General features: G+C 35.3%; 1 protein-coding gene across 2 annotated transcripts in view; it reads right to left on the bottom strand.

The window, feature by feature from the left end:
• Nucleotides 1–23,755, bottom strand: part of LOC138697635 (protein bric-a-brac 2-like) — a 519,146-nt gene that overhangs the window by 5,641 nt on the left and 489,750 nt on the right. For both annotated transcript variants that reach the window (XM_069823054.1, XM_069823055.1), the window contains one exon: nt 21,612–21,711. The gene's annotated coding sequence lies outside the window, so the exon portion shown is untranslated. The remainder of the gene's footprint in view (nt 1–21,611; nt 21,712–23,755) is intronic.

Below are 23,755 nucleotides of genomic sequence, written 5' to 3'. Positions count from 1 at the left end.
TGGTTATTTTTCATGTTCAGTTTTCTCTCTCCTCGTCTAGCCATTTCCTCTAATTTTCTGACCATCTTGCTACCAGTGAGATTGGATCCTGAGGGCGCCTTGATTGAAATACCATAATACAAACATGAACATCTCCAAGACATTTATTTGTGATAAAATAAAATCCTTAAAAATCATTAATAATTCTAAAAATAGATAGGGAAATGAAAATAAACATCTATGAAAATATATTTTAGTTTTTGTTCAAATTAAAATATTCGAACACCATCTACAGTACAATGAACATCTCCAAAAAAACAGCTCTACCAATAATTATTTCTAACAAAATCATTTTTAGAATAGACATTAAAAAAATTGGAACAAAAACTCATGATACTCATTATAATACAAATAACCATATGAATAATGATATAAATAACACAAAATAAAATTATTTGGAAACAGACAAACTCAAAAATGTAGAAAATTGAATTTCATATCCTGGAATTTTCATAAGACATAAGACATAAGTTCATGCATATGTATATACACTTTTTGCTAGTTGTGTGGAAGAGAAGGCCTTACGGCCTTAACTCTGCCAGCTAAAATAAATCATTATTATTATTGTTATTATTATTATAAAGGCCCATTCACAATGAAAATTAAACATAAACACAGAAGTTTGCGCCCAGGCTACCAAATGGGATCATTCACAATGATTCACATAAGCATTGACGTTAACATAAAAGTTTACAAACTCCAAACTTTCATGCTTATGCTTACGTGAATTGCAAACAGAACACAATCGTGGAGCGCTGAAGTATATGACAGAATATGAGGAAATGGCGTCGTTGTTATGTTTCAATGGTTACCAAGTATGTTTCCTGTTATGTTTATGCTCCCATCGTGAATGATGGTATGGTTTCTTGATTTTTCTTAAGTTAACGCTTACGTTATGTTTAATTTTCATTGTGAATGAGCCTTTACATGAGGGTCACAAGATCACCCTACTTGAATAATGGGAATTACTTGATAATTATTCATGTTAGTCTCATTTCAAAATGTTAGTAGACATTTAACAGACAAATATATGAAGTTTCAAAAATAAATATGGGAAAAAATGTAAATAATATTGGAAAAGCATCAGTAGAGTAATCCTATTACCCCCTGTGGTAGAAGAAGGGTTAAAAGAGCTGAAATTTGTTGTAGACTTTCAGAACCCAAGTGCCTTAAACAGACTGTATTATTATGATATACATACAAGAATTCGAAGTACTTTTACATAAATTATGAATTTTAATTAGAATGACTTTTAATGATGAAATGAAACATATTTATACAAGTTACTAATAATTAGGGCTAGGATAATTATGTAATAACTACTTTTTTCTGTTTGAATGAAACATTATACTGATTGTAATATGCGGACTAAAGACTGAACAATGTTTCCCCATACAGAAAATGTAATTTTTAAAGTGCACATTTTTTCATATTACTGGATTTTTTTTCATAATCGTTACAATTATACATATTTTGTGATTTTCACAGAAAAATATGTAAAACTCTTGTTTATGAAATTAATAATAGAGGCATTATTGGATTCCAATAGATCGTTGTCCACAAAGGTGAAAATGTAGCACTGCCTTAGGCCATCTCAATTTTGGCATTACCTCTACATGCTGTTACCAATTAACTCTATACATTTAAAGAAAATTTAATATAGGTTGGGCGTTAAATTCTTCCAAATTTCTATATTTCGTTTTCTATCCCAAAGTGTGTATTGCGCCGTTTTCGTCATGAAGTGAAGAATTATGTTGTGTCAGTGAAGTGTGTTGTGTAAGTGAAACGTGTTCCTGTCAGTGAAGCTTTATAGTTTATAGTGGCAGTGCAAAGTATTTGAACAGTGAAATGTTTTTGAAGTGTTAGTGAAATCAGGATAGAATCAGTGAAATGTGTCGTAGTTCCAGTGCAGTGAGTGAGTTGACAGCGAAATGAGTGTAATGTTGGAAGGTGCTTGTGCAGATATGAACATATCATACTCGTGGCTTTTAGTTCGAACTTAGGTTTAAGATCGAACTAAAAGCCATTGTTATTTTAAGTGATCGTGCTTCATTTAATTTAGGATGTTCCCTGTTGTTGTTATTATTATTAATATTATTATTATTATTATTATTAGTATTAATTATTAGTATTATTATTAATTGTATTTTTAATTAATAAGTTTATTGTTGTCATTATTGAATGTAATTAGTTACCACTGCAACCGGTTATATACCCATTGCAGTGTGAATAAATACATACATACATACACATACATGGATTTCATTTCGTTGGTACTTATATGTTGAACATCTTTTTTTGTCGAAGTCCAGGCTTCTAATCCATAAACTAAAGTAGGTCGTGCTAAAATGTTGTACATCTTTAATCTTGTATGTTTCTGTACTAAACTGAATTGATAATGCCAATGACTTTTCCAAAATTAGTTAATTTAGTATCGATATCCTATGAAAGACGGTACCCTAAATAGTTAAATGTATTCACTTGTTCTAGTATTCTATTTTCAATACAGATTTTACTTCTTGTTGAACATTTACCTTTAAAAGCCAAAACTTTTGACTTTTCTACAGAAATGATCATATTACAGTCTTCTGCAACTGTATTTAATGAATATATTGACTTTTTGAGACCATCTTCTGAAGTGGTCAATAGAACCTGGTCATCTGCGAAGAATATTTATCTATTTTGGTCCGTTTGTTTATGGAAACATAGCCCCTGTTTGGGTTTTGGAAACCCCATTTACGTATCACAGATTTCATGTAGATTATAACAAGCAGAGGTGAGAGAGAACATCCCTGACGTACACCTGTGTTAATAGTTTTAAAATCTGTTTGTTGATTTATTTACTCTAACGGCAATTTTTGTTTTCTTGTACATATTATAGATAGACTGTAATATTTGGTTTTAGATCTCGTTTTCATTTAATTTAATTAATAGATTTTCTCTGTTTAATTTGTCAAAAGCTTTTTCATAATCTATAAAGCCATATGTAGTCCTAAATTAGATTATTGTCGTTTTTCTAATATAAGCTTTATAGTGAAATAGCCATCAGCACATGATCTGCCTTTTGTAAAACCATTTTGGTCTTCAGTAATGAACGTTGTGTATTTAGTAACGGTAGTCAGCTTCTTTTTTACAATAGACGAATAAATTTTGTATCCAGCCTTAAGTAAACTTATCCCTCTGTAATTTTCACTCTTTTTAATTTCCTTTCTTCCAAACCGTTCCAGTGTTTGCACTTTTTCTTTCGATACTTATCAAACACGTTTTCTTTACATCCGTGGAAGACATTTTGCATAGAAGTTACAAAGCACGACCACTGGAACTTTAGGGCAAGGACTGAAAGGCGCAGGTTAGCTATAAATTGTACAGAATATTCTTAGGCCCGGTTTCTTCAACCTTTGTTAAAATGCACCTAACATAGCGTTAATTAACTGTAAGTTAAAAGTATGAATTGCTGATAAAAATATTGCGTTTCTTCAACTTTACATTTCACATTTTAACATTCTGTTTGTTAACTCTCTGTTAGGACCAGAGATTCTAGAGTTTAACCATAACCTGTAACCAAGTATAGGCTCACTTCTGTTTTCTGAACTCTGACAATTGCGATTCTCGCTTGTTTCCGTTGTTTGATTCAGAGAGGATAGAAGTCTTTCACTGGAACAAAAAGAAATCATGGGACTAATTTCTCTTCTTTCGAAAGAAACCTTCTGCTGGAAATTATTTCGCAATATAAACCAATTAATGAGAATAAACAAACAAACGGATCTAAGTTGAAAGCGAAAAGTGAGGCTTGGTAGAAAATAGCCTATATCCATGTATGAACTTCTGGTCTGTCAAAAACACAGAAATCAACCCCTCTGTCTATGTATTCATGGATATCATTTTCTTAATAATCCAGATATATAAGTTGAGCACCTAACGCACCAGCCATATATTTTTTTAGTAGGTTATTTTACGACGCTTTATCAATATCTATGGTTATTTAGCGTCTGAATGAGATGAAGGTGATAATGCCGGTGAAATGAGTCCGGGGTCCAGCACCGAAAGTTACCCAGGCTCAAATTGGGTTGAGGGAAAACCCCGGAAAAAACCTCAACCAGGTAACTTGCCCCGACCGGGGATCGAACCCGGGCCACCTGGTTTCGCGGCCAGACGCGCTGACCGTTACTCCACAGGTGTGGACCCAGCCATATTGGATACTTCTATGCTAACAGAGAGTTAAATGATTTAACTGCATGAAATTGGGTAGTTAAATTAACATAGGTTTTAACAGCCTGTTAGTACTAACAGTAGTTGAAGAAAAGCTTCAACTGTTAAGTTTACAGTTAAAATGGAATAACACACTGTTATAATTTAACAAAGGTTGAAGAAACCGGGCCTTAGTGTTATTTCTTTGAAAGCAGGTAGTGACTATTTTACAAGTTAGGAAAACACCTACAAATAACTGTTCCTATTGACAGCAGCGGCAGCAATAATGTGTAAGCGTAAAGGCTTGTAATAACCAGGCTTAGAATCCGGGACACTTTAGCAATCAATGTACGCACAACTTGACTATAGAGTTCCTTGAACATAGTAGACATATGTACATACTGTGAATGTAAACAATGACGGCAATGTGCTTCGTTATATTCTACTGTTAACAGTACAATCTAGTGACGGAGGAAAATGAAGTAAGATACATACCTTACAAGTTTTCATGTTCCTCGGCGACATTGAAGTCGTTAGCGTTACAATGAATAACCATGTAGTACATACTTTCAACTACGAGGCGCGTCCATAAAGTAACTTTCCCACTCGTCCCACAGCTAGCAAACCATATGTTGCGCGAAGCGACTGCTTGTACGTGATAGAGTAATGTCCTGGCATGGGGCATTCGTTAGCGGAACTTCCCGAGTGCTCTCAATAGCTTCGTTGCATTGGTTGAAGATGGACGCTCCTATTCCAGCTCCCGCGTGTGAAGTGCGATCAGTGATAAAGTTTTTGAATGCACAGGGCATAGCGCCGATTAAATTTATCGTCAGCTGTGCCAGGTCTATGGTCCTAACGTCATGAGCAAGCAGATGGTGCGTTGCTGCTGTAGACAATTTTCAGCAGGACGCCAAAATGTGCATGACGAGGAGCGCAGTGGGAGGCCAAGCATCATCACAGACGACCTTGTGGAGCAACGCACCATCTGTTTTTTTTTGTTTCCAAGTATAATGATAATAATAATAATAATAATAATAATAATAATAATAATAATAATAATAATAATGCCTCAGTAATAGACACAGCAGTACCCCTACATCACAATCTACAACACATGTATGCACAAAATTCTAACTGATTAAGAGCGTCAAAATATAAGTGCATTTATATTGAAATTCATTATCAGTTTATGTATTTTTTTACTTTTTTAACGTCCTGAATTTCCGCCCTCAAGAGTTGGCAACCCTACACACTACATCTGCAACATATTTTACTACTTCTTCAAAAATCAGTAATTTTAGACACATGTCACATTGTCCGACGTTTCCTAACCTGAATAATTAGTGATAATTTATGTAAATCCGTATTATTAACCCATGTACCATTTCTTTTTCTTGTAGAAAAATGAACTCATATAATAATAATAATAATAATAATAATAATAGTAGTAGTAGTAGTAATAATACTAATAATAATAATAATAATAATAATAATAATAGTAATAATACTAATACTAATAATAATAGTAGTAATACTAATAATAATAATAATAATAGTAATAGTAGTAGTAATACTAAAAAAAGGTAAAGGTAAAGGTATCCCCGTAACATGCCATGAAGGCACTTGGGGGGCATGGAAGTAGAGCCCCATGCTTTCCATGACCTCGGCACTAGACTGAGGTGGTGTGGTCGGCACCACGCTCTGACCGCCTTTTACCCCCGGGAAAGACCCGGTACTCAATTTTATAGGAGGCTGAGTGAACCTCGGGGCCGTTCTGAAAGTTTGGCAACGAGAAAAAATCCTGTCACCACCTGGGATCGAACCCCGGACCTTCCAGTCCGTAGCCAGCTGCTCTACCAACTGAGCTACCCGGCCGCCAGTAGTAATACTAATAACAATAATAATAATAATAATAATAATAATAATAATAATAGTATAAGTAGTAATAATACTAATAATAATAATAATAATAAAAGTAGTAGTACTAATAATAATAATAATAATAATAATAATAATAATAATAACAATAATACCTAGGACCTACATTCCTTTCTAGTTCCTCAAACATTACAAACCCGGTCAACAGAATTGACAGGTAGGTGGGTTCGATCTCAAGCAGGGGTTAAGAACCATTCTTGTCGAGTAAGCCAAGTTCTCACCTGTCCTACTCGATAATTTCACCACTTTCATGCCAACTTCGCACAAAACGCGACACACCTCCGACAGAGGAGAATTAAACCCTATTTATGTTGAACGGCAAACCTCAAGCACGCGTACGATGACCAGGTAGGAGTGGCTATTCAATGCAAATTATAAATTACGAACAATAGGAATGAATTCATATTCGACGTTACTAATGCACATCGTATGTAGTTGCTAGGCTTCAACAAAACTTGCATTAATTTCTTTCATTGTTTTCTCTAAGAGACGAAACTCCCATTTTCATTTCCGAGACTCTGTGTCAATTCACGGATCTCAGTAACTATTAGCCGATGACACACATCGAATATAATATCTTTAAAGGCTGGTTCACAATAAACCGGAAACGAGAATCGGACCGAAAACGAAAACGGTAAATTTGTTAAAATGTGTACATTTAAATGTGAGCATTCACAACTAACGAAAAGCTTGCCGGAGCCCAGGATCGCGAACGGAGAGTTGGCCAAGTTTCAACTTTGGCGTTCACGTTTCCGATCACAGCCATCTAAAAGCTATTTTGTCGTCGTATATTTTGTAGCAAGAAGACCGTGACATAACCTATGCATTATTTTGTTCTGTGCTGTGCATCATGGAGCAACTTTTATTTGATGAGATTCTAATATTGAGTGTTGAGGAAAATCCCCACGTTTATGATAAGCGGCGAGCCTCGTATAAAGATGAGAAAATGAAGGAGAATACGTGGCCTTCAATAGCTGCATCTTTGAACACCGATCGTAAGTGAATCATATTTTATTACTGTATTGGTTGTATTACACACTACATATCCATGCTTCAATTCAATGACTACTGTTGTGTTCATTTTTGTTCTACTACAAATGTTTCTTCTCTAATTATTTTACGTTATGGTAGACTTAAAATAGGTTGTGATAATAAAGATGCATGGGCATATTTATAGTACCGCACCTAATGAAATGTTTCAGTTGAAATTTCGAAGTTGGTTAACCTGTGTTTTTGTTGGCTGCCATTGAACGCCATTGGTCAATTATACACAAATAAGATCAGAATGCATAATATCGACTTTACATGTCGTTATTGACATGCATATCGATATGAAGAGTACGCTTATAACTAGGGGGCGGATGTTAATAACCTAAAAATCTACTTAAAATGATCATTAAAATGCCCTTAAAATAATGGAAAATTGACATGCAATTAAAATAATATGACATTTAAATATTATTCACCGTACTCATACCACAACTTCTTAAAAATTAGTCACCTTGTTTCAATGACTGCCCTGCAAATCACGGAGAGTGGAGGCAACTTCCTGGAATTTGGCTAAGATAAAGGAAAAGAACATGCGACAAAATGAAGGTTTTAAGGGAAAATTATAGATTTTAATGAGGCTTTACAATGTGTTTCAATCAGGGGTGGTCCATATCAGTGCCTTCATTCTCCGTCTCCTCCTCCTTCCGCGCTTCACTTTTGTTACCAGATCTTCCAGATAAGGTAGTGTGAATGACAAAACAAATTGTGGGCGTACCGTGTATTCTTGCAATCTTTGTGTTAAAAATACTGTCTACTACAGTAGACATCCCTTCCGAACCACGTTGAGAACACAACGTCCTGTCCACGACATGGTGAAAATTTCCGCCCTTTCAAACATAAATTCTAAAGACACCCTCGTACCGACAAAAGAACAGTAGCGGTCAAAGTCCTCACTTAAACTAAGCTGCTGTATAGCATTTTATATTACTTGCGTTGTGTGAAGAGAAGCCTTCAATGAAATGAGGGCTGGACTTTAGAGTCTGTTCCAAACTATAAAACTCAAACTTCACTGTTATTCACTTATTCAGTAGGTAATTACTACTGACCTATTTGGTTATAAAATGGTTTAACAGACCTATCGGTAAAGAAGAAAGTAAAATGCATTCCAAATGATCTAGAAGTTTTTCAAAGTATTAAAAATGACCAAAAATGCAGAAAAACTTATAAAAATAACCTATATAAGAACTTACTTATTAAGTTGATATTAATATAGAAAGGATTTCTATAGTAATAAGCATCGTCATAATGTGAAAAATAAAATGACTTTTCATCAAGATCCGCCCCCTACTTATGACTTAGGCAATGTAGTGCGAGAATTTTTGGTTGTGCATCGCGCACGTACCGACTCACTACCACAAGCGAAATGTACTGCCTCAACAGAAAACTAAATGTAAACTACATTAGAGAATTCCAGCAAACACTGCAGCCAACTCGTGGATCATCAAGCATGAAGGATTATCAAGTTCTGAGTGGAGAGAAATGCTAAAAATGATTGCGATGGTGGCACCAGTACGTTCTCTCCCTGGTCGCTCTACAGGCACAACCCATTGTAGGCGCTGCAGTGAGTATGAAACTTTACCACATGTGCTTGGGAGTTGCCCACAGGGAGAAGTACTCAGAATAAAACGTCACAACATCATACGTTCTATGATCGCAGATGCACTTCGATCCAAAAATCTAGACGTTCACGAGGAAGTTCATTGTATTGTTGATGGTGGGAGCAATCGTAGGATCGATATCATAGCTATAAATAGGAATAAACAGACAGCCGAAATAATTGATCCTATGGTCAGATTTGAAATCTCAGCCACTCAACCATCTGAAGTGAACGAAGAGAAAAAGAACATCTACGAGCCCACGATTCAGTACCTATCAGCGAAATACAACATTGAAAAAATCACAGTTACCGGTCTCTTCTTTGAAGCGAGAGGCACCATTCCGAAAGCCTTTGTAAAGTGGAGGAAAAAATACAAGCTGACGAGAGATCTTTAAGATGCCATCGTCACCACCATTATAAAATTTTCTGTAGCGATATTTCGTCAGCATCTTCATGGCGTACATTCAATTTAAATTATACTTGGTTCTATTTTTTTTCTTATGTCTTAATCACTTTTGTCTCAAGCCTGTATATAATTTTTCACGCTAAACTGGTGAATTCCCACGGTATTTTTGAACCGTGCCGTTACGTTAGCACCAAATTTAAGTAAATACATAATCTTGCCAACATAAGAACACGACGTTGGTGTGTGGCGTCGTTGGAGGGAGAAATTTGTTTCTTTTCTCTCTCTACCTCCTTCGTTGTGAACATTACTGAGAGATAGCACCACTGTTAGCTACAAGATATATTTGCGCAAATATATTGAAGTAGATTACGTGACTTAGATGAGAGTCTCGAGACAAAACAGTTTTGCTATATTTCTTTTTTTATTAAATGTTAAGAACAGGAACGCCATTTCGTAATTTTATTTAAGGAACATGCCAAACAAATATCTTTGCATCAAAAACGGATGCTCCCTGGACCAAATTATCGTATTTTATAATTTTCTGAATGCAACAGAAGCCAGAAGTCTTGCACTTGACTAATGCAGTGAATTATTTATGAATATAGTCGCGAATTTTACTACCACCATTTCGATTGTGTTTTGTTTGGCACGGCTCGGTACGGCCTGGTGACTAGTGGCCAGCGAGTAACGTCGACTATCGATATTGCTCTGCCGTGGGTATTATCCAGTTGTTCCAGTTTTCATTTTAAATTTTATTGTGAGCTATTCTGTGTAGCAGGACAAACCCAAAATATTGGGTCAGATCAATAAATAATAACAGAAATTTCAAATCGTTGGAGATTGAACACTAATGAAAAGCAAAGGATGATGAAAGCAAAAGCAGTAGAGACGCAAAGGTGTCTCAAGTCATTCTGAGATACAGTTCGCACATAGGCTACTCAACAGACTTTCTTTAGGATCATGACGAACACAATGGCCATTGAGCATTGAACATGTAGAAAAATAGAGTTTGTTTCGCAGCAGCGACGATAACAATGACAATAACAATTACATCTAATTGGTGCAGAACAGTTGAATTCCATTAAAATTTTCTGAAAGCCCCCGCGATTGTGTAACCAGAAAGCTCATCGCAGCCCACACAGGCCATTTCAGATAATCACAAAGCAACTCCCTGCGGACTATTTTAATATTTCATTCTATCAGTCACCGCACTGGCCTCTTCTCTTTTGGTTTCCCCCAGTCAAAAATTCCGCAAATATGTCCAGTGTCCTTCGCTAGTTTTAGAAACTCCATTTCAAATTCGATCTCAATAATAAAGGCCGGGGTACTAATTAAATGGACGAGGTTCGACTCCCGAACCACGAATCAACTCAGGGAAACTTACGCGAACGCGCGTCCTTGCAAGGGAAATTTGGGGTTATGGAAAGAATTTATGTGAGCTCCAAGCCGGATGGCAACTAGTCTCACTCCGTATTTGAAGGAACCTAGAGAACTTTTGAAGAAGAAAGCCCAATATGGATAAGACGGAGACATGTCGCGGAGTACCATTGTATTGTATTGTATTTATTTACATTCCATACTATTCGTACATCGTTTCACAGCTAGAGTTTGGAACATGTCAAACAAATCTTAATAGTACTACAATTACATACAAAAGAGTTTCACAATATACTAGTACAACACAACACGACAAATATTCATACAACGTTGTTGAATGTCATAAATTCATCTACAAAATATAAGGCGTGAGAAATTAGGTCCTTATTTAATTTGGTTCCAAATAATTTCATGTTTGAGTTTGATTTTTTATACCTCTAGGGAGGGTATCAAACATATTTATTGTCATATAACGCACTCCTTTTTGATAGCACGATAGACTTGCCGATGGAGTATGAAAGTCATTATTTTACGCGTACTTATACTATGGACTATTGAGTTAGTTACAAAGTTTTCACGATTACATTCGAGGAAGTTTAATAGTAAAGGGATATACTGATAAGCCATGGGCATTATTTGTTGTTTTTTAAAATGGTCTTACACGATTCCCTAGATTTGGCTCCTACTATTATTCTAATTACTCTTTTTTCTGTAGAATATACTGTTACTATCAATATAATTTCCCCAGATTATAATATTTCATTCTATCAGTCTTAATAGCAGTACAAAGTCAATAGATGCAATTACATGGAAAAGCATGTAAGTCACAAAAACGACATTTTACAGGACAAGCAAAAAACGTTTGTGCGAGATCGTGCGTATTTGCTTGTTTTCCGCACAGAACCAATACGCGGTAAGTGTGAAATACCACATTCAGTATTCCCAACGTAACACATAACAATTTCCCTCTTCTTACCGCTTAAGTGACATATTGATTTTACTGCTTTAGGCTTTTAACATATTATTTTTAGAGACGTTTAACATAGTAATAATTATAAATTCGAAACTTACCACTGCAATTTCACCTAAATTGCAATGCTAATTATTGTTTTTAAATATTTGCAAAAATTAAGTAAAGTCTACTACTCCACGAAACTTATTGCATTCCTGATACAAGTAACATTAAGGAAGCCGTGAAAAAATCAACAAGATTCCAGATGCCGATGTTATTACTGCAATATGTTATATAAATAATATTGTTAAAATATTAAAATGAAAAATAAATCATTACATAACCTTACCGTTTGTTTTAAGTTCGCATTTATAGACTGGGGGGGGGGGGGAAGACAGACGTATATCACGGCCTGCTGGAGTATAGTAAACACAGAAAACATTTTATAGCAACAATGTTGAAGAAAGATATTTTGGTTTTCCGAAGTTGCTGTCATTAAACAGAAACCAACATGGAGATTTCATTGCAACTAATTAGAAATTCGTCTTTCAGGTATGTAATAAACGATCTTCGCACAAAATAATGTACGATACACGAGCGGTATGTTTATTTTCATGTTCTCGGAAATTAAAAAAGCTCAACTACGTTTCGCTTTTTCAATCTTTTCTTCGACCATGAAAACGTCAACATACCGCTCTTGTAACGTATATTACTATTGTAGGTCTGTTACAAAAGACGTTACTTAACGCTAACGCCATCTTTGATGAGCTGCTGAAACTAAACGGTTTCTGCTAGCGGCATACTGGCTTTACCATTCCACTGGCGTGGGTTCGTAGTATCTTATCCGTGAAAAAACGTATTTTCGATACGGGGGGAGGAGGTAAATAATGTCCCCGTTATGTGAGGATTATACGGTTCTCTCTCCGCCTACGTTCCTTAACCAGGCACACAATTTTCAGTCACAATTTACACAGACTTTGGACTAACACTCACAATAAGTAATGATTTCTTTTTTTAATCAATTTTTTATTTTTATTTTGTTGGGTTATTTTACGACGCTGTATCAACATCTAGGTTATTTAGCGTCTGAATGATATGAAGGTGATAATGCCGGTGAAATGAGTCCGGGGTCCAACACCGAAAGTTAACCAGCATTCGCTCGTATTGGGTTGAGGGAAAACCCCGGAAAAAACCTCAACCAGGTAACTTGCCCCGACCGGGATTCGAACCGGGGCCACCTGGTTTCACGGCCAGACGCGCTGACCGTTACTCCACAGGTGTGGACGTTTTTTATAATCAATCATTTAACCACATTGTGTCAACTACTAGGTTAGAGTCGATAGCGAGATAAGGCTGACGATTCGTCATGATATTACCTGGCATTCGTATTCTACTTGAGAAAACCGCTGGAAAAACCCAAAGCAGATGAACGGTTCAAATAGGAATCGAACCTACGTCCGAGTGCAGATCTGGATCAGTAGGCGAACTAAACTATTGTAAAACGCAAAAATTGTAATTAGAGAAAGAATGTGTCTTTAACTATAACCCTCCTGCTACCAAGGTTTTTCACAACTTACGGCTTAGTTAAGCACTTGAAATATAAACAACTCTTTTGTGTTATTGACTATACACTTACAAAAAAGTGTAAAAATATAGAATAATCAGTCAATTTTTTTAAAAAAATACAGGATGATGCAAAGCCCTCTTCCATTTCGTTGAAAACGTAACTACAGATATGTTACTGATGACACTATGATTCTTCAATGTTATATACTGTAGTTTTGACATAGTGGAAAACACATTTACGAGCAATGACTATAACATAAATCGGAAATCATTTCAGTTAATATTTGAAATGTAAATATTAGAATACCATATATACAACCATGAGCCTCTCAAAAACATTTGCTTATAATTAAATAATAACAAAAATACACTGTTAAAAAAATAATAAAAAATAAAAAATTAAAAAATAAAATTTTAGTTCTTTGTTGAAATTAAAAAATTCGAACACTACATATACTACAATGAACATTAAAATAAAAAGCTCCAATAATAATTATTATTTCTAACAAAATCACTTTCACAAAAACAACAACACACAGAAATAAAAAAAAAGTTGGGAACAAAAGGTTATAATTTTATAAATAAGAATATAAAAATTGTTATAAATAACACAAAATAAAATAATTTGGACGTAGACGAACTTAAAAATGAAGCAACAGATTGAATTTTATATCCTGGGATTTTCTTGACACAGACTACCAAGAGCGGTAACAAGATCACGCCACTTGAAATACTATGAATTACATTTTAAAGTAGATAACTTATGTCAGTGATGTCAAAGCAAGCGCATTTTTCTAACCTTGACGTCGTGCGCGGGCAGCAAGCGCTAAGTATGGAGAGAGGAAGGGTTGTATATATGAATAAGGACCTGTTGGATTAAGAAAACAGTGGTGCACAGACTTTAAAAGGGACGTGTAACTTTATGTCGTTATTTTTATGTGGTTGCTTTCTGTTTCATATTATCTATATTGTTTGTAAAACAAAAGTACTAACACTGATTTCTTAATATTGCTCTTGTGTTTTAAATCTTAATGACATAATAGAGAGTTAAGAAGGAATATTCACTTAAATTCCATAGTAGTATAATATTATACTGTATTAAGTGGATGAAACACATCATTCATAAAGAAAGTGATATTCCAAAGAAAGAGATTGAGTATGACATGATAAGTTGGAATTTATATTGATGGTATCTTTAGCCTTACAAAAGTAATCAATAAACTAATCAAAACAATACTACAGCACAAAGCAAAGTTACATAGGTACTGTATCTGTTTTAAGTGTAACTAATATTACATAACAAAACTCTTATCGCATTATGCTTTTAAGGTGATATTTGTGAGCAACTTCCTATCATCAGAATATTAAATTATTTTCTCGAAATCTGCTGAAGCTATAGAGCTGACATTTTTACAACACATGGACACGTATCTTTTGCTTATGATGTAACAGTAGTTGCTTTGTTAATTCATTTCCTTACAAACAATTTCCATGCGAATATTTTCAAAATTTTCAATACACTATCTTCAGTAACACGTATATACGGTATATTAGTTTCACGAAAAAAATTCTGCAAGGCTACTAAATAAATGGGCCTATATCTGAAAATTTCACTTTTCTATAAGAAAAGTTGAGAAAATATTTCTTTTCAATAAAAAAAATCAAACTTGTGAAAAATGAACATTAAACTTAAAACTTACATTCTTATAATGCACTTATACTTCTCAGGTAAATCTAAAAATTAACATAGATACAGTTTTAATAAGTTCCCTTCCTTTTATCTATTGAATCGGTGCTGGCCATTCCAGAATATAGCTCGACCAAGCGGCATATACTATCTCTTTCGTCTGTGTCTTTCCTTTAAGCTGTAAAGCGCTCAGGCTCCCCTGAGCTCTAAAGCGCGCGCTTGCTCCTGTGGGCATCAACTGACATGCCTGACTTATGTTATTCTTAATTCAGATTGTTAATAGACACATAACGGACAAATGCATGGAATTTGAAAAAGAAATATGCAGAAAAATGAGAACCATTTTTAAAAATCATCCGTGGGGTAATCCTATTACCCCTCTTGGTAGCAGAAGGGTTAATAAGTAAAGATGAAAACATAAAAGTTTTTAAAAACATTATCAGGCCTATGTCACATCTATACTAATAATAAATCCGTAGCCGAAATTTTTCTGGTAATTTTCGATTTTCCAAAAATAATTGGTCCTAACATATATAATTAACCACCCTGAAACCGAAAATCGCTTTTTTTTTATTTTTGTTTGTATGTCTGTCTGTCTGTATGTTTGTTACCTTTTCACGCGATAATAGCTGAACCGATTTCGATGAAAATTGGAATATAAATTAAGTTCGTTGTAACTTAGATTTTAGGCTATATGGCATTCAAAATACATTATTTAAAAGGGGGATTATAAGGGGGTTTTAATTAAATAAATCGAAATATCTAGTTTATTATTGATTTTTGTGAAAAATGTTACATAACAAAAATTTCTTTAAAAATCATTTCCGCTAAGTTTTATTCTTTGAAAAATTTTGATAGGACTGATATTTAATGAGATAAATGAGTTTCAAAATTAAAATAACTGCCATCTAAGGCGGTGTAATGAAATAAACAAATGAATTCGTCTATAAGGGGCCTTGGTCAACAACAATCGAAAGCTATGAATCGTAGCCTACAGAGAATGTTTTTGTGTTTGTATGAAGTAATATCGGAAGCTAAATTAACCGATTTGTGTAATTAATTATTATTTCACCATTGGAAAATGTAGTTTCTCTATATGGACATAATGCTATAATGTTATTACAGTAACTTCTGAGTGAATCGAGGACAGGTAATATTAAAATAGCTTCTTATGCACAAACAACTTGATAGGCTATTCTGTGTATTCGTTTCCTGTATTTCTTAAAATAATGTTAATCTCAGAGAATTCGCGAACCACAAGAGTGTATTGATTTAGTATGCAGTAATAATACGTTAGCTTAGCATTCCATTATTTTATAATCCAAATTTTAACTATGCTCAATTGAATCGTGTTAAAATACATAAAATACATATGCATTAAATGCAATGCAAAAAAATTGGGTAATGAGCCAAGCAGATTATGTTGCGCTGTTGTAAAATAAAATTTGTTCCTCCTGAGATTCAAGAGCCCCCATAACAAATTAAAACTTACTTATCGGTGTACATCCGTTATCAACACATTTTTATATAATATAATATAATATAATATAATATAATATAATATAATATAATATAATATAATATAATATAATTTAAGTTATTTAAGTTATTTGAAGGGTTCAGAACCATAGTGGCCCAAGCGCCATTTACTGAATACGTAGAAAACAAGGGTTAAAAATAAGTTATTATCATAATTCAATGGAAACATATGGCAAGTAAAATAAAGTATACACATTAAATCTAAATGATATGTCAGTCTTCATTAAAGTATGGATGCATGTAATAAAAATTAAGAAACATATTAAAGGAATTGTCATTGCACCAAATCAGTGGTCTCTGGACCAAAATGATCGCATTTTAATTATTTAAATACAATTTAAATTAAGTAACATATTAAACGATTTATCCTTCTATCAAACACGAATCTTCCCTGGATCAAATATCCTATTTTAATTATGTAATTACTTTATATTTATTTCTAACGGGTGCAGCGGAGCGCACGGGTACGGCTAGTTCTACATAAAACAAAACATTTCGACGAAAAACAAAATTCATGCATGCTCTCCGATGTACAAGAATATTCATAAGTTATTATGCAGTGGTTTTTATCTCCAGCAGAGAGTAGAACTACATTTGTTCCCAGTTACAGGCTTCAAGAAATCAAGACACAGCGTGCAGTTCTCATTAACTTCCTGCAGCAACGTACCATTGCACTGCACATCGAGGAAGAGGTGCACGCACATCTGGCCCACAGAACGTTTCGTCAAGAAGCTTGTTATTATGCAATTTGCTCCCTCTCAAACCAATAGCACATCCGCATACAATCTGATGGAGTCCACGGTTCATCAGAATCCTCCAGAAGTTAACAGCAACTCTATCTTAATCGATATGAAAATAACATTTCCACCCACTAAAATATTTTGAAATTCCGCCGGTAATCACAGTCCGTGTTATTAACCAAGTTCACCAATAAAAGTGCACGCCCCACCGTCACGCACGATGTTCTTTGAACTGCAATACATTAATAAAAGGGAAGAAGGAGTTGTACACAGTTTTGTTCTGCCAACTATGGAGTGCATTCATTTAGAATCAGCTGATTTCCATAGCTAACAAGATGCAGCAGCGTATTATAATGCTGTTGGGCTTACAGCCTTGCTTGCAAATCCGATAAGATTCTTCAGTATTGATCAAACTCGTTAATTTTTTGTTTCCTCCTTACGCAGGCCTAATATAAAAACAAAGTAACGTGAATGTGCAAAAAATTAACTTGGAGATCTTCCAAAATTAAACTATTTGACCAAAAACATATTTAAAAATAGGCTTAAGGACTTTACTAATAGACGGTAGTATATTATACACACTACTTAAAGGGTGTAATTGATATCTTGTTATTTGAAGTGTTCTATCAGTGAGGAACTGTGTTGTGTCAGTGAAGTGTGTAGTGTCAGTGAAGTCTATTGTGTAAGTGAAGTGTGTTGGTGTCAGTGAAGTGGCTGTGCAAAGTATCTGAACAGTGAAATGGTTAGAAGTGTTAGTGAAATCAGGTAGAATCAGTGCAGTGAGTGAGTTGACAGCGAAATAAGTGTAGTGCCGAAAGGTACTTGTGCAGGTATGAACCTGTCACACTCGTGAGTCATAGTTCGAACAAAGATACAAATTAGATTTACTTTAAATGTTAATTTAAGTGACCATGCTTCATTTAAATTAGGATGCTCCTTATTATTATTATTATTATTATTATTATTATTATTATTATTATTATTATTATATTAATATTATTAATTATTGTTTTTATTAGTTGTGTTTATTATTAATTGTCATTATTGAATGGAATTAGTTACCACTGAAACCGGCTATATACGCATTTGCAGTATAAATACATACATACATACATACATACATACATACATACATTGTATTCATATTCAGTTAAGAGGGATTAGAGATGAAATTTCGATAATTTCGACAAAATTATCAAATTTTCACTTTCATGCTTAAAAATATTCTAATATATATATATTTTTTTCATTAATACAAAATATCATCCATTAGTCCTGCGGTCATTTTTAAAGCTCAAAACGGGGTAACATTTATATTAACTCTTCATTGTTACTACTGTAAGAGCCGTATGCAAAGATCAGTCAACATCATGATCATTCAATGTTCTGCCCAAGGGCAAGTCTTTCACTGCAAACCCAGCTTTCTCCAATCTTTCCTATATTCTCTTCATCTCCGCATATGATCTATATATCTTAATGTCGTCTATCATCTGATATCTTCTTCTGCCCCGAAACCTTCTCCCGTTCACCATTCCTTCACGTGCATCCTACAGTAGGCAGTTTCTTCTCAGCCAGTGGCCCAGCCAATTCCTTTTCCTCTTTCTGATCAGTTTCATCATCATTCTTTCCTCACCCACTCTTTCCAACACGGCTTCATTTCTTATTCTGTCTGTCCACTTCACACGTTCCATTCTTCTCCATATCCACATTTCAAATGCTTCTATTCATTTCGTCATAAGTCTATGTTTCTGCCCCCATACAATTACACACTCCACACTAAGCACTTAACTAGTCTCTTCCTTACTTCTTTTTCCAGAGGTTTGCAGAAGATGCTCATTTTTATATCAAAAGCTTCCTTTGCCATTGCTACCCTCCTTGACTTCCTGGCAGCAGCTCATGTTACTGCTTATAGTACACCCCAAGTATTTGAAGCTGTCAACTTGCTTTATTGCTTAATTTAGAATTCGTAAGTTTACTTTCTTTATTTTTCTTCCTATGACCATGCTCTTCGTCTTATTTGGATTTGTCTTCATCCCATACTGCTCACAGCTGTCATTTAGCTCCAGTGGCATATCCTTTACTAAGATCTTCTCTTTCGCTATTAACCCCACATTACCATCAAATCTCATGCACTTTATTTTTTTCCTCCTACTATCACTCCTGCCCAGTCACCGCATGCAGTTTATTAGGCGCGGAGAAGCACGTGATTGTTCGAGAATTTTTGGTTCCTCACGAATCTGCTGACAGGCATTCGCAAAGTCGTTCAGATAACGTATCCAAGCCATTTGTTGGCCTTGAATACAATCTAAGTCGTTAAATGTCTCCACAGCCAAAATTAAGGACAGGAGACAGTGAAGGCCAATTGATTAGATTTCACAAACATGCGCAACCTTTTCACGACTTCCACTCTCTCGTACTGATCACATAAATTTCGTGTTTAATGTTACGTTTTTGTTCCATTATTATTATTATTATTATTATTATTATTATTATTATTCTACTTCTATGTGTTTATTAATTTTATATTATAACGTTAGTCAGATCCAAGCTTCAATATCGATCTGTTGTATGGAACTTCAATACTTCCACTGACTCGACTTGATTGGAGAATATTAAAAAAAAATTTATTTCCTTGTGTTCTTACAGATTTTTACCTAATTCTGATAATTATAAATATGAGATTAACTGCAAATATTTCAATTGCTGCAGTTTATTTGCCAGCCGACAAGATCTTGATTATTCATTTTTTGGAAAGTCATTAAAGTTCATATTGACTGTGAATCCTTCATAAGCGATATCGATCTTCGTATTCCTGCTAGGAGTTTAAGATTTCATAAATTTTTTTCCAATAGAAATTCTAAATCTCTCTCTCCAGTCTGCAGATGTATAAAATATGTTAATTTGCATAGATTGAACTTGGATTCATTTAATGTGCAGTATATACCTTTGGAGTTTTATGTCAGTTATTAATATATGTCTTTTGTTTAGATATGTATTATAATATTATTCTCGTTATCTTTTATATCGTTTGTATTGTATTCATTTATATGATTCCATTCTTTCATTTTCAATTACAATTACTTTAATTGTTATTCTTTTAATAATTATTTCTATGTACTTTTATTGTAATTTTTATCATGATTAATGTTCTTGTTATGAAATTGTCATGTGCTGAACAGTTATTGGCCCCTGGCTGTTTTTTTTTACTTGGTAATTTAACGACGCTGTATAAACTACGGGGTTATTTAGCGTCGATGGGATTGGTGATAGTGAGATGGTATTTGACGAGATGAGATCGAGGATTCGCCATAGATTACCTGACATTTGCCTTATGGTTGGGGAAAACCTCGGAAAAAACACAACCAGGTAATCAGCCCAAGCGGGAATCGAACCCGCGCCCGAACGCAACTCCGGATCGGCAGACAAGCGCCTTAGCCGACAGAGCTACCCGGTGGCCCCCCTGGCTGTTGTACAGCATATTAAATATTAGTAAATAAATAAGTACATTATGCAACGAGCCTATAATGGTAGTAATTAAGACGCAAGTATGTTTGTTTATGAAACGAGCGCAAGCGAGTTTCATAATTTTCATACCAGCGTCTTAATTACCATTATAGGCAAGTTTCATACGACTTTTTATGCTCGACCAATATATTTCTAACTTGAAATTATTCATAAGTATTCATGTTATGGTTATGTAAGTGAGGAGCGGAACTGATCTAAATTGTTAGATGTGCGCAGACGCGAAAGTATTGATTTTTTCCGAGAAACGAATGTGTCATTGACCTTGATATAATCTAGAGAATAACATGAACATTAATTTTGATATAACCTGGAAACTAATTTAGAATTGAAAAACGAGATGACAAGTTGAATTTATTTGAATATTATTTAAAATTAACGCTAATTATTATAGTAACAGAACATAACCTTCTGCGACAGTATTGGATTTCCAGCCTCCGTGACGTTTCCCTAGTTGCCTTTCGATTGCATATCCGAGAATAATCGAAAACCTGAACTTTAATGAATAGGTGTACTTTAATGATAGGCATTAAAGGACTGCTACTAGGTGTATAATTACTACATTTCGGCATGGTTGAGCATAAATATATAAAGGATATTCCTAGCAAATTCCCACCTCCCGCATTTCATCTCGTGGTCTGATGGTACGTGTCCTCTGCGATTGTGAACAATGGCGACACAGCTGAAAGCCTGGTCGCATAGTGACTTCGAAGGCATTGATTTTGTAGCCTAATGTTGACGATAACTTTTTAACTTATTTTAGTGACGAATATCTGTAACCCTTGCTTTTTAAACATGTATATATTGATTCCTACTTAATTGCCTTAGGATTAGCACATAATGCTATTAATTCCAAAAATTGGTAGTGGGTAAATGCTTCTTCAATTCTGCTTTTGGGGAGAACGCCAGTCAAGTAGCAACCCATATCACAATAAACAGCATTCTTCGATAAAAATCAGACTGTAGAAAAACAAAAATTAATCTGCGACTTACAACACAGGCATACGTACGTAGATATTGATGTAAATGCTCCTCAAAAAGTTTATAACGGAGAACAGCTCTTATCAAAATTTGATGTGCGTGTACATATTCTCACAATGGACTCGGGACCTGAAACAAACAACAAACATTATGTAAGTACATGAAGGCGAGTTCGAAAACGAACCAAAATTTTCAGAACTTCCCTAAAATTAAGATCTTGGTTGCCTCAAGGTATTGCTTTGTTTTTATTTTCAATAAATGTAAAAATTATGCAAATCCGGTTTTCAGGTATAGCTCCATTCAAAGCAGGTTTGAATAATTTCAAGGAAAAATTGTTCCGGCGCCGGATATCGGTCCCGGGATCCTTCGCTTAGCGCGCGAACGCTCTACCAAATGAGCTACCCCAGGAACTATAGACGACAGTCACAAAAAAAAAAACTGTGACGGTGTCGTGTGTAGCACGCGAACGCTCTACCGACTGAGCTACCCAAGGAATTATACACGACATAGTCACAAAAAAAAATTGTGACGGTGTCGTGTATAGCGCACGAACGCTCTACCGGCTGAGCTACCCCAGGAACTATACACGACAGTCACAAAAAAAATTGTGACGGTGTCGTGTATAACGCGCGAACGCTCTACCGACTGAGCTACCCCAGGAACTAAACACGACAGTCACAAAAAAATTGTGACGGTGTCGTGTATAGCGCACGAACGCTCTACCGACTGAGCTACCCCAGGAACTATACACGACACAGTCACAAAAAAAATTGTGACGGTGTCGTGTATAGCGCGCGAACGCTCTACCGACTGAGCTACCCCAGGAACTATACACGACACAGTCACAAAAAAATTGTGACGGTGTCGTGTATAGCGCACGAACGCTCTACCGACTGAGCTACCCCAGGAACTATACACGACACAGTCATAAAAAAAATTGTGACGGTGTCGTGTATAGCGCACGAACGCTCTACCGACTGAGCTACCCCAGAAACTATACACGACACAGTCACAAAAAAGAATTGTGACAGTGTCGTGTATAGCGCGCGCGAACGCTCTACCGACTGAGCTACCCCAGGAACTGTACACGATAGTCACAAAAAAAATTGTGACGGTGTCGTGTATAGTTCCTGGGGTAGCTCAGTCGGTAGAGCGTTCGCGCGTTAAGCGACGGGTCCCGGGTTCGATACCCGGCCCCGGAACAATTTTTACTCGAAATTATTCAAATGTAAAAATTAATTACAACTGATATTGTCAACTCAAGAATAATAAACGATCTTTATTTGGACACGGCATAGTAGGCCCACCACGGAGTTCCAAACTATTTTAATACAGTTTTAAGCCTACTGTATCGAACTAATACAGATTTCATTGATACTCAGTTCTAACGCTCCGTTATAATGAAAAAGCATTCAGCGTATGGCAAGAATGTATGTCTAACAACGTAAGGTTTCATGTAACCACGTCTGTAGTTCAGTCAGTGCTACAGAGATCTTTCAATCTAGCGGCCAGAGTGATCCTATTACAATTAGCCTACTTGAGGTGAAACTTTCACACCATATTCTATAAGAATACATATACAGGCTGTTTCCGAGGTGGCGTTACAAACTTTCAGGGATGATGGCGAAGGGCACATGTATCAATTTGAGATAAGGAACCCTGGTCCGGAAATGAATGAGTCGAAAGTTATAAGCAAAAATAGTTGTGTGGAAATGGAATTGTAATTTGGCACCACGTGCCCTCCTTCCCTTAACTTTTGGAACAGTCGTGGAAAAATAGTATGGGCCGAATGTCTCCTACGTGGGTACTTGTACCGATACAATCTGTGACCTTGTCTGCTGTTCCCATTGACTCATCCGTATTAAAAAATCACGTCTGCATATTCCGCTCTCGTGTACTCCTCCATTTCACTAGGACTGATCGACTGGACACTGCAGCTTGTACACATACACTGCTCTCTACAGACGTGCATATCAGGACCGACCATGTCCGCTACACATTACGCTATCTGCATTGCTTTAGTGTAGTTTCCTGTCCCCATCCCTCAGACAGCGCACTGAATGGAATGCTGTAAGTAGACAACGTAAACGACGTGTGTACTTAAATATATTGCATTCATTGTATGCTTTGTACTGCACTATTTTATTACTACTACCATTATTATTATTATTAT

This window comes from Periplaneta americana, chromosome 4 (genome assembly GCF_040183065.1).
Source record: "Periplaneta americana isolate PAMFEO1 chromosome 4, P.americana_PAMFEO1_priV1, whole genome shotgun sequence".
NCBI lineage: Eukaryota > Metazoa > Arthropoda > Insecta > Blattodea > Blattidae > Periplaneta > Periplaneta americana.
Note: the sequence above shows the minus strand (reverse complement) of the source record. Positions and strands in the feature narration are given on the sequence as shown.